Raw genomic sequence first — 18,323 nt, forward strand, 5'->3', positions numbered from 1 at the left:
TCCAATTGATTTTGGTTAATTTTTATTTATTTAATTTTTATTTTAATTCATTTCCCTATCCACATTTGTTTGCAGGGGATTTACCTACATGTTGCTGCCTTTTGCAGCCCTCTAGCTCTTTCCTGGGCTGTTTTACAGCCTTTTTAGTGCCGAAAAGTTCGGGTCCCCATTGACTTCAATGGGGTTCGGGTTCGGGACGAAGTTCGGATCAGGTTCGGATCCCGAACCCGAACATTTCCGGGATGTTCGGCCGAACTTCTCGAACCCGAACATCCAGGTGTTCGCTCAACTCTAGTCGTCAGAGGGTGCTATACAAAGGGGGAATCGGGTCCACACAAGCTGCCTCCAAGATGTTCGGCGATGTAGCGGGCAAACTGAGGATTTGGCCAGGAGCTCCACAGAGTGTGTCTGCCTACATGCCCAGTCAGGCCACGCCCCGGACAGATAATTCTTACTATCAAGATACACATGTCATCAAACCATGAGTAAGAAGAACTAGAGTCCAGCCTTGTTATAACCTGTTCACGCTCTGTATTTCAATATTGTATTATCAATGTATATTACAATTATTTGTGTATATTATATTAGGGGTATTCCATTTATTTTAGATATTGAAATAAAGGTTATAGTTTAATTGGGTAGTCACTTGAAGTTTTACTTATTGTATAACCTTTATTAATATTATTTAAGCGGTGTGAAAAAAAAACTGCAATTCCCACATTGTTTTTTGGGTTTTCTTTTATGGAGTTTTACCATGCAATAACATACCTATAACATGATAGCTTTATTCTATGGATTGATAGGATTATGGTGATGCTTTAAAATAAATGCTTCAATACAACGCCATAAAAAAAAAAATATATAACAATACAATACAAACATTTTTATTTTTCCATCAGTGGAGCTTTGTTTATTTTAGTTTTTTCAATTATTTTGAATGGGAGTCAAGCTGCAAATAGGTCGGCACAACCACTACATTGTGAACAGAGCTAAGCAGAGAACAGTTGACTGGTGGGAGTGTTGAACTTTGAAAAATGATGACCTAGCTTGAGAAGGTTAACCCAAAAAAAACCTTTAATGAAGTATTATCTGTCATTTGTACTTGTGATTTCACAAAATATAAAACTGAACAAAAATAATTATATAAAAAATAAAGCCTTAAGTTATCACAACTTACCGTACTTTCACCCTATAAGGCACACCGGCCCATAAGACACACCTAGGTTTTAGAGGAGGAAAATAAGAAAAAAAAATATTCATTAGACCAGTAGTCAGACTGCCAATGTTAATCAAACCTCAGCTCACAGCCACAATCAGACCCCCAATGTTAATAAGACCCTCAATCAGACTTCAGATCAGACCCTTATACCTCAGATCAGTCCCCCATGCCTCATATCAGCCCCAGCCTCATGTATTCAGCCCCCATGCCTCATGTATTCAGCCCCAGCTTCATGTATTCAACCCTCCAGCCTCATGTATTCAGCCCCCCAGCCTCATGTATTCAGCCCCCAGCCTCATGTATTCAGCCCCCCAGCCTCATGTATTCAGCCCCCAGCCTCATGTATGCAGACCCCAGCCTCCGATTACATAAAATAAAAAGTCCACTTCTGCTTTGAAAAACGCTGTTCACCTCCAGTGCTCCTCCTGCTCTTCCTGCTGAGTTGTGACCCGACGCACACAGTATGAGGTCACAGAACGCCCTCACACTGTGCGCAGCCACAGTACAGCTGAGCTGAGAACCAGGTAGCAGTAAGTATAGTAAGTATAGAGCCCGGGGGGGGGGGGGGGTTGGTGCACTGCGTTCACCGCTTTCCGGTCCTCGGGTACAAATGGAATGCACTCATTAGTATTCGCCCCATAAGATGCAGTGATATTTTCCCCCACTTTGAGAAATAAAAGTCTTATGGGGCGAATAATATGGTAATGAAGTTTTGTAACTTTGTAATATGTCAAAAAAAATATCATTTTCTTATCCTTTTTGTTCTGTCAAGGTTTGGCTGACAATACAAAATGACCTTTCCTCAGGAGAATCAGGCGGTGAATAGAAGGTGGTTATTACAGAGAGAGACATTTTGGATAATTAAATTGGATTAATTGATCCCGAAAGGGTTAAATGAAGTATTTTTGACCACTTTTGAATAATGGAGAATTTGTGGTTATATATCACTTGTAGTAAGTGGGCGTGTTCTCCCAAAACATTGCGTGAAGGGGAGAAGGATGGAGTGATCTGCATCTCAGCATCCCTCGTGGTGTATGCTCTTGCATTATCTTGTATTCATTTGGCTATATTGAGCAAATAAAAGAAATATGAAGGTGAACCACCTGATGTCCATGAGTATGGAATGAAAGGCTGACTTGAATATATGCAACACAAAGGCATCATGCACACGACCGTTGTGTGCATCCGTGGCCGTTGTCCCGTTTTCCATTTTTTTTCACTGACCCATTGACTTTCAATGGGTCCGTGGAAAAATCGGAAAATGCACCGTTTTGCAGCCGAGACCGTGATCCGTGTATCCTGTCCGTCAAAAAAATATGACCTGTCCTATTTTTTGGGCGGACAACGGTTCACGGACCCATTCAAGTCAATGGGTCCGTGAAAGAACACGGATGCACACAAGATTGGCATCCGTGTCTGTGATCCGTGGCCGTAGGTTACTTTCATACAGACGGATCCGAAGATCCGTCTGCATAAAAGCTTTTTCAGATCTAAGTTTTCACTTTGTGAAAACTCATATCCGACAGTATATTCTAACACAGAGGCGTTCCCATGGTGATGGGGACGCTTCTAGTTAGAATACACTACAAACTGTGTACAAGACTGCCCCCTGCTGCCTGGCAGCACCCGATCTCTATTATGTCATCACACCGGCTGGCGTGGTGACGTATGATGTTATCACGCTAGCCGGCGTGATGATGTAATCTCGCGCTGCACGGGTTTCCGGCCGAGATCTTCAAGCAAGATGGAGGCTGGCAGTCCGATGTGAGCAAATGGAGGCGGTAAGTTTAAATTTTTAGTTTTTTTTATACCATTTCAGGATAAATCGATTCACTGGCACGAAGCACAAGGAAATTCGGCTTCTAGGCAAATCGAATTTATCCTGAATTCGTGGGATTCCATTCGCTCATCTCTAGTTATGAGCATGGGAACAGCAAAACAATTCACCTGTAAATCAGTATAGCCCGTGCAGGGAGCTCCACTTCTCCCATCAAATCACAATCCAATCTTAGGAGCAGACTTCTGATAACAAATACCTTTTAGGCCTCATGCACACAACAGTATTTTTTCACGGTCCGCAGGTCCGTGATCCGTGACTGTTTTTTCGTCCGTGGGTCTTCCTTGATTTTTGGAGGATCCACGGACATGAAAAAAAAGTTGTTTTGGTGTCCGCCTGGCCGTGCGGAGCCAAACGGATCCGTCCTGAATTACAATGCAAGTCAATGGGGACGGATCCGATTGAGGTTGACACAATATGGTGCCATTTCAAACGGATCCGTGCCCATTGACTTTCAATGTAAAGTCTGTAGTCCCTTTTATACCATCGGATCGGAGTTTTCTCCAATCCGATGGTATATTTTAACTTGAAGCGTCCCCATCACCACGGGAACGCCTCTATGTTAGAATATACTGTCGGATATGAGTTAGATCGTGAAAACTCATTTCTGACAGTATATTCTAACACAGAGGCGTTTCCATGGTGATGGGGACGCTTCTAGTTAGAATATACTACAAACTGTGTACATGACTGCCCCCTGCTGCCTGGCAGCACCCGATCTCTTACAGGGGGCTGTGATCAGCACAATTAACCCCTCAGGTGCCGCACCTGAAGGGGTTAATTGTACTATCATATCCCCCTGTAAGAGATCAGGGCTGCCAGGCAGCAGGGGGCAGACCCCCCCTCCCCAGTTTGAATATCATTGGTGGCCAGTGCGGCCCCCCCTCCCTCCCTCTTTTGTAATAATAGGTTGGTGGCACAGTGTGCGGCCCCCGCCCCCCCTCCCTCCCTCCCTCCGTCTATTGTAATAATTCGTTGGTGGCACAGTGTGCGCCCCCCCCCGAACCTCCTTCCTCCCTCTATTGTAATAATTCATTGGTGGCACAGTGTGCGCCCCCCCTTCCTCCCTCTATTGTAATAATTGGTTGGTGGCACAGTGTGCGCCCACCCGCCCCCCTTCCTCCCTCTATTGTAATAATTTGTTGGTGGCACAGTGTGCACCCCCCATCGGCCCCCCTCCCTCTATAGCATTAACAACATTGGTGGCCAGTGTGCGGCCTCCCATCTCCCCCCCCCCCCCCCGATCATTGGTGGCAGCGGAGTTCCGATCGGAGTCCCAGTTTAATCGCTGGGGCTCCGATCGGTAACCATGGCAACCAGGACGCTACTGCAATCCTGGTTGCCATGGTTACTTAGCAATAGTACAATAGTAGAAGATTCATACTTACCTGCTGGCTGCTGCGATGTCTGTGTCCGGTCGGGAGCTCCACCTACTGGTAAGTGACAGGTCTGTGCGGCGCATTGCTAAATGAACTGTCACTTACCAGTATACCAGTAGGAGGAGCTCCCATCCGGACACAGACATCGCAGCTCGCAGGTAAGTATGAATCTTTTACTATTGTACTATTGTTAAGTAACCATGGCAACCAGGGCTGCAGTAGCATCCTGGTTGCCATGGTTACCGATCGGAGCCCCAGCGATTAAACTGGGATTCCGATCGGAACTCCGCTGCCACCAATGATTGGGGGGAGCGATGGGGGGCGCACACTGTGCCACCAACGAATTATTACAATAGAGGGAGGAAGGGGGGGGGCGGGTGGGCGCACACTGTGCCACCAACAAATTATTACAATAGAAGGAGGAAGGGGGGGCCCGGGGGGCGCACACTGTGCCACCAACGAATTATTACAATAGAGGGAGGAAGGGGGGGCGCACACTGTGCCACCAACCTATTATTACAGAAGAGGGAGGGAGGGGGGGGCGCACTGGCCACCAATGATATTCAAACTGGGGAGGGGGGGGGGTCTTCCCCGTGCTGCCTGGCAGCCCTGATCTCTTACAGGGGGATATGATAGTACAATTAACCCCTTCAGGTGCGGCACCTGAGGGGTTAATTGTGCTGATCACGGCCCCCTGTAAGAGATCGGGTGCTGCCAGGCAGCAGGGGGCAGTCATGTACACAGTTTGTAGTATATTCTAACTAGAAGCGTCCCCATCACCATGGAAACGCCTCTGTGTTAGAATATACTGTCGGAAATGAGTTTTCACGATCTTACTCATATCCGACAGTATATTCTAACATAGAGGCGTTCCCATGGTGATGGGGACGCTTCAAGTTAAAATATAACATCGGATTGGAGAAAACTCAGATCCGATGGTATAAAAGGGACTCCAGACTTTACATTGAAAGTCAATGGGGACGGATCCGTTTGAAATGGCACCATATTGTGTCAACCTCAATCGGATCCGTCCCCATTGACTTGCATTGTAATTCAGGACGGATCCGTTTGGCTCTGCACGGCCAGACGGACACCAAAACAACTTTTTTTTCATGTCCGTGGATCCTCCAAAAATCAAGGAAGACCCACGGACGAAAAAATTGTCACGGATCACGGACCTACGGACCCCGTTTTTGCGGACTGTGAAAAAATACTGTCGTGTGCATGAGGCCTAAAAGGTATTTTTTATCAGAAGTCTGCTCCTAAGATTGGATTGTGATTTGATGGGAGAAGTGGAGCTCCCTGCACGGGCTATACTGATTTACAGGTGAATTGTTTTGCTGTTTCCATGCTCATAACTAGAGATGAGCGAATGGAATCCCACGAATTCAGGATAAATTCGATTTGCCTAGAAGCCGAATTTCCTTGTGCTTCGTGCCAGTGAATCGATTTATCCTGAAATGGTATAAAAAAACTAAAAATTTAAACTTACCGCCTCCATTTGCTCACATCGGACTGCCAGCCTCCATCTTGCTTGAAGATCTCGGCCGGAAACCCGTGCAGCGCGAGATTACATCATCACGCCGGCTAGCATGATAACATCATACGTCACCACGCCTGCCGGTGTGATGACATAATTTCGCGCTGCACATGATTTTGGCCCAGATCTTAAAGCAGGATGGCGGCCGGCCTATCGCAAGCAAATGGAGGCGGTAAGTTTGATGTAATTGTTTTTTTATTGTTAAAGTTTTTACATTCAGATGCCGCGATCATGTATGAAAAATCGCAGCTCCCTGTCATTGCACCCGCTACTTACCAAAAAATGCGCTTCGTAATGAAGTAATTCGTCATGATGAAGCAATTTTTATTTATTTTTTATTCGGAGAAGCAGTCGAAACAAATTTTGAAGAAATGCTCTACTCATAACAGCCTCCCCTGGCTGAGATGGGGGAAGCTGTTATATGCCAGTGATAGCCTGGAGCCTTTTGGGGGCTTTGATTCCTAACACAGATATATTCGGAAATAGGCCTGCAGGTGGCAGCACTGTATTGGAATATACTGAATGCTGTGTTCTGTGATGGATAAATATACATTGCAGAATACAATTGGCAATCTAATGATTACTTGTTATACCCTGGGAGTAAAAAGAAAAAGTTAAGAAAAAGTAAAAAAAAATGTAAAAAAAGTTTTACAAAATATAAAAAATATATAAAACTTTGAATTACCCCACTTTTCAAAACTAAACAAAAATTAACCAACAACTAATGTCTGTTCTTATAAAATATTAAAATATTTATCCCATACGGCAAAGAAAATTCTAAATGGTCAATTCGCAATTTTTTCATCACTTCACTACCCCAAAAAGTTGGATAAAAAGTGATAGAAAATTCTTACACACCCCAAAATGGTATCAATGAAAAGTACAAGCACAGAAGTACAAGCAAAATACAACAAAAAAAATTAGCTTTCACATAGTTCCATAGACATAAATATAACATAGTTTTAGTGGTTAGTACTGTATATGGCAATACAAAGTATATATTTTTTCAATATTAAAAACCAAGAAAAACTATACAAATGTGGTATTGTATTTGTACTGGCCCTGAGAATGAGGGTAACAGAAGTGAAAAATGAAACTGCAAAAAAGAAAAATTGAGGGGCCCTCTAAGGGTTAATCAATTAATCAACAAACATGTTTGCATTTTGGTTTCACCTCCTCATAAAAACAGATTCAGGTTAGGCCTCATGCACACGACCGTTGTGTGCATCCGCAGCCGTTGTTCCGTTTTCCGTTTTTTCCGCGGACCCTTTGACTTTCAATAGGTCAGTGGAAAAATCGGAAAATGCACCGTTTGGCATCCATGTCACTGATCCGTGTTTCCAGTTCCAAATCACGGATGCACACAAGATTGTCATCCGCGTCCGTGATCCTTTTTTTCCTATCATTTCAAAGGCAAACTTGACTTAGCTTTTTTTTCATTTTTCATGTCTGTGGATCCTCCAATCAAGGAAGACCCACGGAAGAAAAAACTGACATGGATCACGGAACTACGGAAACCGTTTTTGCGGACTGCAAAAAAAAACGTCCGTGTGCATGAGGCCTTATTCTGACAACTTCTGACCTTGGTAAACCCACCAACTCCAATATTTAGGCCCCTTGCAGAGGAGCGTGTCCTGATTAGGTCCGGATGCGTTGCATCTGCGATCAGGGAAAATGGTGCGAGTAGGTGCGCAATTGCAGTCAGTTTTGACTGCGATTGCGTTCCAATGTTCAGTTTTTATTGCGCGGGTGCAATGCGTTTTGAATGTGCGTGCTAAAAAACTGACTGTGGTACCCAGACCCAAACCCGGACTTCTCCACTGAAGTTCGGGTTTGGGTTAGGTGTTCTGTATGTTTTATTTTCCCTTATAACATGGTTACAAGGGGAAATAATAGCATTCTTAATACAGAATGATTAGTAAAATGTAGATTGAGGTGTTAAAAAATAAAATAAAAATGAACTTACCTGTTGATCGCGCAGCCGGCATTCTCTTCTTGCTTCTTCTTTCAGGACCTGCAAAAGGACATCTGGTGAGCGTGGTAACGTCAGCGCAGGTCCTGCTGAATGAATACCTCAATCTACATTTTACTAAGCATTCTGTATTAATAATGCTATTATTTTCCCTTATAACCATGTTATAAGGGAAAATAATACAGGGAATACACTTTAATGGGGTCCAGGGTTGCTTTCATCACTATCATCTCCTAGCAACCATGTGTGAATATCGCACCGCATCTGCACTTGCAGATGCTGGCGATTTTCACGCATACCCATTCATTTCTATGGGGCCTTGCGTGAAAAACACTGAATATAGAAACTGCTGTGATTTTCACGCAACGCACACATGATGCGTGAAAATCACCGCTCATGTGCACAGTCCCATTGAAGTGAATGGGTCCGGATTCAATGCAATGCGTTCACCTCACGTATTGAACCCGCACGGAATTCTCGCCCAAGTGAAATGGGCCTTAGACCCTTGGAGTGTGGAGAGTTCACACAAGCATGTCCTTTATGGGAGTCACACTCCATATAAGAGAGGGATCCTGCATTCTGGACTTCCAGAAGCACAGAGCATTATTATGATTGATAACACTATATGCATCTGCGTGACTTTTCTGTTACAGAATCATAGTGACATAAAGGTGACTCTGAAGAAGAAAGGTGATTCTGAAGAGGAAAGTTCAGGCAGAGGCACACAGCATAATCATTCATAATAATGCCCAGTGCCTCTGTAACTCCAGAACATAGGATCCCTTTCTCACATGGAGAGTGATATCCACAAGGGACACACTCATGTGAAAGAGCCCTAAGAGTCCTTCAAAAACTTTCTACCAAAACAGAAGTTAAACTTACCTTTGAATAATTACATGGGAAAGACTTATACCCATTTTTGAACATGGGCAACACATTTGCCTTGTACCAGTCACTTGCCACTGTACCATTCACTAATTCACTAGAGAATCACTAACATTTATGAACAGAGGCACAGAAAAAACTGAATGGAATTCTTTATCCCCTTAAAGCATAATGCAGTACATATATGCATTATGTGCAAGGGATTGTATGGAGCAAGCTGCTGCACCGAGCCTGCTCCATATGCAGTGGGTAGTGTTGAACAAATCGAAGTTAATGAGGTAGAATTTGTTCAGAAATTTTAGGAAAAATTTGATTCACCACAAATCTGAATTTCCTCGCACTTTGTGGTAATGAATCAAACTTTTTCTAAAATGATGCACATGTAGAAAGTGAAAGTAAGAAGCCTGGGAAAGAGGGATCACCCAAAATGCTGTGAATCCAGCTAATCAGCAAATAGCTAGCCCCTGTGATGTCACAGGCCTATAACCTGTGATGCCCAGTCGCGATTTTAGAGTGAACGGAAACTAGGGACAGATGTGACAGGGAAAGTGCTAGGGACAGGAAAAGTGCTAGGGAGAGTACTAGGGGAAGTGTTTAACAGACCTTTTAATAGTATTATCTGGGATAGGGACAGTGAAGGGACAGTGTAAGGAATCGTAGAGAGAGCTTTCAGGCACTGTAGGGAGGGCAAAGGGAGAATATAGGAAGACTTCAGCACAGTGCAGGCTCTGTTAGCTAAAGGGATCCTTAGAGCGGATTGCATCAATCCGCTGTGTAGGGCACAGAGCTATCTAATTGAACAGTGCCCACCGTGTTTAATAGATAACCAATACTATTACGCCTTGATTCTAAATTGGGGTGAATAAGTCGTGTAATATAACTGCTTTTTCACCTGATTTCACAGATAAGTAAATTAATTAGGCCTTGATTCTCATATTGGCGTGAATAAACAGTTTAATATAACCGTTATAGTGGTGTCCACCTGTTTTTATGGATAAGCAATTCTATTAGGCATTGATTCTCATATATGGATGAATAAAAAATGTAATATAACTGTTAGTTTGTTGTTCACTAGGTCAAATTCGTGGATGTTTGGGATCAACAGATTCAGACGAACTTTGGTTCAAACACCAATGGGGACCTGAACGTTGGTGCTGTAAACTGGCTGTAAAATAGCCATAGTAAGGGCTAGAAGGCTGCAAAAGGAAGCAAAATTGGGGTAAGAGCAGGACAATTGCCCTGCAAACAAATGTGGATAGGGAAATGACTTAAAATAACGTAGAATAGAAACAAATAAAAAACAAAAGGAGCTGGAGGCCCAAATGGAGTAGCAGTATGAGGAGGTGGTGGATGTATCAGTGTAGGTGGAAGAGGCGGAGGAGATGGAGGAGGTAGCACTGTTTTTGTGTTGTTTTTTTTTATTATTTCAGTTTTTGTTGTAAATTTTGATTTTGATTTTTTCGGGGAGGCCCCAAAATATTTAGTGCAGCTGGTATACTTCTCTACTCTGCTAATATAACTAAAATAAATAATAATTTTGAACCAGGAAGTGGATTTCCAAGTGGAGGAGGAGGTGGACGTGGCGCTGTAGGTGGAATGGGCGGAGGAGGTAGCCAACACAGTTTTTGTGTTGCTTTATTTTCATTTGGGGAGGTTCCAAAACATTGCACAATAGCAAGCAGAATGAACAAACTGTGCTGGAGTATAACAATGGCTGGGTGCGTGCAGAATACTTGTCTACTCAGCCCAAGGTACGGACCTGTGGGTCCATGCCTGGTTCATTTTAATCAATGTGAGCTTGTCCACGTTGGCTGTGGACAAGCGTATGTACCCGTCCGTGATCACACACCCTGTCATGCTAAACACACGTTCGGATGATACAGTTGTCATAAGGCAGGCCAGCACCTCCGAAGTGTAAAGGGCAAGCTCAGGCAATGTATCCATTCTGGAGAACCAGAAGTTAAGTAGGGCAGATACATCAGTGCGTACAATCAGACTTGTGGATAAGTACTCTTCCATCATGTGACTGAAACGCTGTCTCCTGCTCATCCTCCTCATCCTCCAAAACTGTGCCCTGGCTGGACAGTTGTGTACCCACCCTCTAAACCACATGTGGTCGACTGACCTGATACCCATGTGAATGATCCCTGTTTCTCCTCCTCTTCCTTCTGTGCCACCACCTCATCCATCATCACCTGAAGCGCTTTTTCAGGGAGGCATAGAAATCGGATAGTAATGCTGATGACAACAACATTAGCGCTGGCTATGTTGGTGGAGTACTTGAAACAGTGCAACACAGCACACACGGCCCGCATGAAGGCCCACTCGGTGGTAAAGTGGTGCTGTTCCGCAGAGCGACTCATCCATGCATGCTGCAGCTGAAACTTCACTATCGCCTGCTGCTATTCGCACAGTCTCTCCAGCATGTGCAAGATGGAGTGTGAGAAATGTCCACCAATCCTCGTGGTGCTAGGACATGCACCAAAATACTTTCCGCCTCAGGCCCAGCCACCACTACATTTACCCAGTGGGCAGTTAGGGAGATATAATGTCCCTACCCATGCTTACTGGTCCATGTATCAGTGGTTATGTGGACCATGCCACTGATGCAGTTGCGCAGCACACACCAGGGCTCTCCAGTGTTTGGGGAATGGAAAGCTAAACGCTTCCATGGGACAGTGTAATGATGCTCGTTGACATTGCTGGAAGTGGTGCTGTAACATACTCGCTTTGCGGTGAGAAAAGATGGCCTGTTGCTCTAGATGGGGAGGAAGAGAGCGAGACCGCAGCAGAAGAGGGAGCAGGAGGAGCTTCAGATCTTTCATGGTTTTTCAGGTTTCTACTCTACTGCAGCTTGTGCTTTGCATTTAGATGCCTAGTCATGCAGGTGATGCTCAAGTTAAGAACATTTATGCCTCGCTTCAGGCTCTGACTGCACAACGTGCAAACCACCCATGTCTTGTCGTAAGCACAATGCCTCAAAAACTGCCTCGGCAGGGAATTCCTTTGAACTGGCTTTGCTGTGCTCAGTCCCTCAGCGCATTGGGCAGTAACAGATGTACTGGCTTAGGGACAGCCGCTCTGCTTTTGCACCCTGTTCCCTGTTTTGCTGTATGGCTGGCGCTGTGTGACCACTCCCTCTTCCTCCAAACTGCACACGTCAATTGGATGACCTTGATCCCATGTGTGGGTCTAGGACCTCATCATCCTGCCCTCTCCCCACCCCTGCTGGTCTGCACTCTGCAGAAAGCCGCAGCAGTTGACACCTATGTTTCATCATCATCATCATCAAAGACGTGCTGCGGTGGTACTCCACCATCCTCATCCTCAAACATACGTGGACTCAATCTCTTCCACTTCTGGGACATGACTAGGTAGATGGCCCACAGAACTCCTGTCAGCAGAGATATAAAAAAAAACATAAGTGACTGCTGCATGACTTGGGGCTCAGACTGGTTGGCTGATTTGCAATGAGTTGAGGTGGAAAACAGATACTCATGGGCCGCCGGTTCCAACCCTGCACTTTCACCAGGGGACCGGGTAGAAGACAATTTGAAGGAACTAGAGGCACTGTCAGCCATCTAATCTAATACCACCTCTGCTTGTTCTGGACTCACATTTCGTACAGAAGTATTTGGGCATACAAAATCACACAGAATGTCCTGTCCCCTATGTGCACCAGAGGACGGTGATCGATAACGTCCTCTCCCTGCAGCAGGAGCTCCACCAACACCAGCAGCACCATAACCATGGCCACATCCCTTATTTGATGCTCTCCTCATTCTTTAAGGTCACCCACAAAATTGACAAACAGATGAACAATTGTATTTCTGAGTCACGGGTGCAAAGGAGGTGTATCTCACCCAAAAATTGGCTATAGGTCAGACACAGAATTAACAGCCAGATGAACAATAGTATTTCTGGTTCAAGCTTGCAGAGCCTTATTTTAGACTGAACTCAGAGCTTTATTGCAGACTGCACACACAGCGTTTTTTGCAGACTGTACCCAGAGCATTATTGCCTAACACTGTCCCTCACTCAAGCTGCTTTATGTCCCTACATTATTTAGATCAGAATGGATCTACCTATGATCCACCATTTATAGAGGCAGGCTCATATGCTGTGCCGGCCAATCACATCCATGCCAAGTCCACGTATGTTTGAGGATGAGGATGGTGGAGTACCACCGCAGCACGTCTTTGATGATGATGATGATGAAACATAAGTGTCAACTGCTGCGGCTTTCTGCAGTGTGCAGACCAGCAGGGGTGGGGAGGGCAGGGGTGAGGAGAGGGCAGGATGATGAGGTCCAATACTAGGCATGACAGTGATGGCTTTAAAGTGCCCACAGCTAAAAATCTTGTTGATTGGCAGCCTTTTAACAAACTGTATTCAGCATCCAAACACAAACACAGACTTCCGTGACAACGTCTGTGTTCGGGTGCCCAAACCCTCAATGTTCGGGTTCGCTCATCCCTAATTACAAGACCTATAAATGAAAAATCATGGGTTTTCTATAATTGAAAAGTCACAAGTTTGGTACACAGATTTGTAAATGGTTATAGCAAAATTGCAAGTCTGTTTTGTGTAATTTAACCCCTTCAGGACCCTGCCATTTTTCACCTTAAGGACAGGGCAATTTTTTGCAAATCTGATCAGTGTTACTTTATGTGATTATAACTTTAAAATGCTTTTAGTTATCCAGGCCATTCTGAGATTGTTTTCTCGTCACATAATTTAATTCATGACAGTGGTAAAATTGAGTCAACATGTTATTTTTATTTATAAAAAAAAATGCTAAATAAAAAAATTCTAATTTACAAATTTCTATTTCTCTACTTTTATAATAGATAGTAATACTTCCAAAAATAGTTATTACTTTACATTCCCCATATGTCTCCTTCTCCTTCATGTTTGGATCATTTTGTAAGTGCCATTTTATTTTTTGGGGATGTTAGAAGGCTTAGAAGTTTAGAAGCAAATCTTTATCACTTTATGAGGCTTACATAATATAAACCACAAAGCAAGGGTTAACAGCCAAACAAAACTTAATATTTATTTCCCTGGTTCTGTAGTTTACAGAAACATCTCATATGTGGTTGTAAACTGCTGTATGGGCACACAGTATTGTGCAGAAGGAAAGTAATGCCATATGGTTTTTGAAAAGCAGATTTCACTGGGATAATTTTAAGCTGCCATGTCACATTTGAAGACACCCTGATGCACCCCTAGAGTAGAAACTCCAAAAAAAAAAGTGACCTCATTTTAGAAACTACACCCCTCAAGGTATACAACACAGATTTTACAAACTTTGTTAACCCTTTAGGTGTTCCACAAGAATTAATGTAAAATAGAGCTAAAATTTTTAAATTTCAGTTTTTTAGCAGATTTTCCATTTAATCCATTTTTTCCAGTTACAAAGCAAGGGTTAACAGCCCAAAAAAAAACTCATTATTTATGGCCCTGATTCTGTAGTTTACAGAAACACCCCATATGTGGTCATAAACTGCTGTACGGGCACACGGCATTGCGCAGAAGAAAAGTAAGGCCATATGGTTTTTGAGAGGCAGATTTTGCTGGACTGTTTTTTTGACCCCATGTCCCATTTGAACCCCCCTGATGCACCCCTAGAGTAGAAACTCCAAAAAAGTGATCCCATTTTGGAAACTAAGGGATACGGTGGCAGTTTTGTTGGTACTATTTAAGGGTACATATGATTTTTGGTTGCTCTATATTACATTTTTTTTAGGCAAGGTAACAAAGCCCCTTTCACACGGGCGAGAATTCCGTGCGGGTTCAATGCGTGAGGTGAACGCATTGCATCCGCACTGAATCCGGACCCATTCACTTCAATGGGGCTGTTCAGATGAGCAGTGATTTTCATGCATCACTTGTGCGTTGCGTGAAAATCGCAGCATGTTCAGTATTAATGGGGAATGAAAGGGGATGCGTGAAAATCGCAAGCTGCCGCAAGCAAGTGTGGATGAAATGAATTACCAGGGACCCCATTTACTTTATTATTTTCCATTATAACATAGTTATAATGAAAAATAATAGCACTCTTTAATTCAGAATGCTAAGTAAAAGGTCCATTGTGGGGTTAAAAATAAAAAAAAATGTAACTCACCTTATCCACTTGAATGCACAGCCAGGCTCGTCTTCTTTCTTCTTATTCTTGCGGGACCTGGCTGGAAAAGGCCCTTTGATGACGTTATTGTGCTTACCACGTGGTGAGCGCGATGACGTCACGGAAGGTCCTTTTCCAGCCTGGTCCTGCAAGAAGAAGAGCCTGGGTCTAAGTGGATAAGGTGAGTTATATAATTTTTTTGGGGAAGGAAAAATCAGGTGGTCTCTAGGACCTTAGCGTGTTTTTGCAACCTCACCGGCAGTACGTTAAAACTAATCTTTATTGTTTATACTAAAAAGAACATATAAGTCTAGGGATCAAACAATTAATACTATCAGGAAGCGGTCATGAACGGGATATCAGTCTTTGTGGCTAAGATGTACTTCACTTCTTACACTAATGTGACCCTAAAAGGGTTTGGATCGCACACTTAATGCCAACATGTGTCAGTTCAGAATCCCTACACAACCTTCCTGCCTAAAAACTGAAGCCTGCTTCCCTACATGTTTCGCGGAGCGATTCGGCGTCTTCAGGGGAAACTCACAGGTTCAAATGTTGGGGGCGGGGTCTGGGCATTTAAACCTTCGGTTTCGCTTACTATCGTTATCAGCCAATCACTGTGGCTGTCTCTCATGAGGGGCGTGTCAGCATCATCTATGCCTTACTTGATCGGTGCCGGGATTCGCTATGATCGTATCAGATGTCTATGACATCACACAGGGTGCGCGGCGCTTGCGTCTTTCGGGCGCTGATGTCCGTAGTTAGTTGCGTCCTTTCGCGCATGCGCAGTACTCCTTATTGTCCCGATCCTGTTTCCAGGTCATTGCGCATGCTCAAGGTAATAGCTCCTTGCATTCTGACAAGGCTCTATACTTCATCCGGACGTGCATTCTTGTGTAGATCTATGCACTCCTCTGTTCTATATGTTAGGTTCATTCGGGGGCATATTACACACTAAGTAGGAGTGAGTAGATTATTTATAGCCCTAGACTTATTGTCTATTATGTGGATATTACATTGTATTGATTAGGGTGTAAATGATATATATTATTTTTTTTAACCCCACAATGGACTGTTTTCCCTGATCGCAGACGCAAGGGGCCTAAAATAGCTGTTTTGGCACTGCTTTTATTTTTTGTTATTTACAACGAACATCTGACAGGTTAGATCATGTGGTATTTTTATAGAGCAGGTTGTTACGGATGTGACAATACCAAAAATGGCTTTTTTGACACAGTTTATTATTATTTTTTTACGGTGTTCATCTGAGGGGTTAGGTCATTTTTATAGAGCAGGTTCTTGCGGCGATATCTAATATGTCAACTTTTTTATTTATTTATGTACGGCCTCATGCACATGACAGTTCAGTTTTTTTCGGTCCGCAAATTGCGGATCTGCAAAACACGGATGCCGAACGTGTGCCTTCCGCAATTTGCGGAACGGGACAGGCGGCCAATTGTAGAAATACATATTATTGTCCACAAAACGGACAAGAATAGGACATGTTATATTTTTTTTTGCGGGGCCACGGAACGTGTGCTGTCATCATCTTTTGCGGCCCCATTGAAGTGAATGGGTCCACACCCAAGCCGCAAAAACTGCGTTTTGGATGCGGACCAGTACAACGATCGTGTGCATGAGGCCTAAGTTTTACACAATGATATCATTTTTGAAAAAAAATAAAATAATATGTTTTAGTGTCTCCTTAGTCTGAGAGCCATAGTTTTTTCAGTTTTTGGGCGATTGTCTTAGGTAGGGTATCATTTTTGCGGGATGGTTTGATTGGCACTATTTTGGGGTGCATATGACTTTTTGATTGCTTGCTATTACACTTTTTGTGATATATGGCTTTTTTGACACTTTTTTTATTTTAATTTTTTACGGTGTGTACCTGAGGGGTTAGGTCATATGATTAGGTATACGGACGCGGCGATACCTAATTTGTCTACTTTTATTTTTTTCCTATTTTTTCCTATTTTTTTAACTTTATTTTGGAAAAAGGACACTTTTTTTTTTTTTTTTTACTTGAAACTAAAAATTATTTTGTAAAGCTTTATTTTTTTTTACACTTTTTTTTTTGTCCCACTCTGGGACTTCAACTTTTGGAGGTCTAATCCCCTTTATTTCTGTATTGTGATGCATTGACTGTAAGTGTATTACCACTGTAATATGCTTACAGCCTGCTTGCCTGTGAGATCCAGGGGGCTGGATCTCACAGGCTCTCTCGGAAGGCAGCCATGCTGCCTTCCATGCCATCGGGTCCCCATCACAGCAGCACAAGGACCCGATGACAGCTCTGATACCCGCAAGGACATTGCATGTGCCGCGGTCAGCGCTGACAGCGGCACATCAAGGGTTAATGTGCCGGCATTGGTGATTTCAACTATCCCGGGGCTTGTAGAAGGCTCCGGCTATCAGTGACTGCTGGACTCCTGCTGCGGATTGGGTGGGCGCATCTCCTGCACTGTCACAGCGCGGTAAATGTACTGCACTGGTCCTTAAGTCACGGATATCTGTGGTCCTCTACGGGTTAAAGACCGAGGCTATATAATTATATAGTATATAACTATCTCTATATACAGGACATCTTATATTTGCCTCCCTGCATTGACAATAGGAAGTGCTTATTGCTCGCCATCATGTCTTTCCCAGTGGCTGCTTAGTCACTCAGCGCGTAGGGATACAACAGGATCACTCACTGTCAGCACTGGCCATGATGATCAGTGAGAAAAAGCAGAGAGATAAATATATATTTAATATACACACTTTCATATACAGTATGTGATGGAGCAATGAGGGCAGCAGCCCATCAGCTCCCAGCCAGTACTGCACAGAATTGTACTAGGAAGACAGATGTGCCTTAGTAACACTCATCCCTTAGTGACCACGCTCATTTAAAAAAAATTGCATCCAAGAGCTATAACTTTTATGTTTTTTTCATCAATGTACTTGTATGAGGTCTTATTGAAGGACAAGTTATACTTTTTAATGCGCCATTTTAAGTACATTTAATGATTGATTAAAGCAAGCTGTTTAGCTAAAAACCCCTTTGTTTATGTCAGCAAAAAGGTGTATTAGTGGTCACTAAGGAGTTAAAAGAGCACTGCTAGGGGACATTTTTGGGCAAGCTTTCCACTATACGTGTACAATTTCTGTAAATAAAGTATATTAGAAAAATGTTCCCTATCTCTTTTCCTATACATTAGCAAAAAATAAATAAATGACAGTTACACTTTAACCGCCTCTCGACCATGTAATGCACGGATGCATCCGGGAGGCGGTCGATTCATTCCTCCTGGACGCATCCGTGCGTCATCTCGCAAGACGCAAGATTTCGGACTGAGCCGGCTAATGAACGAGAACT

The sequence above is a fragment of the Bufo gargarizans genome, chromosome 6 (genome assembly GCF_014858855.1).
Source record: "Bufo gargarizans isolate SCDJY-AF-19 chromosome 6, ASM1485885v1, whole genome shotgun sequence".
Classification (NCBI taxonomy): Eukaryota; Metazoa; Chordata; class Amphibia; order Anura; family Bufonidae; genus Bufo; species Bufo gargarizans.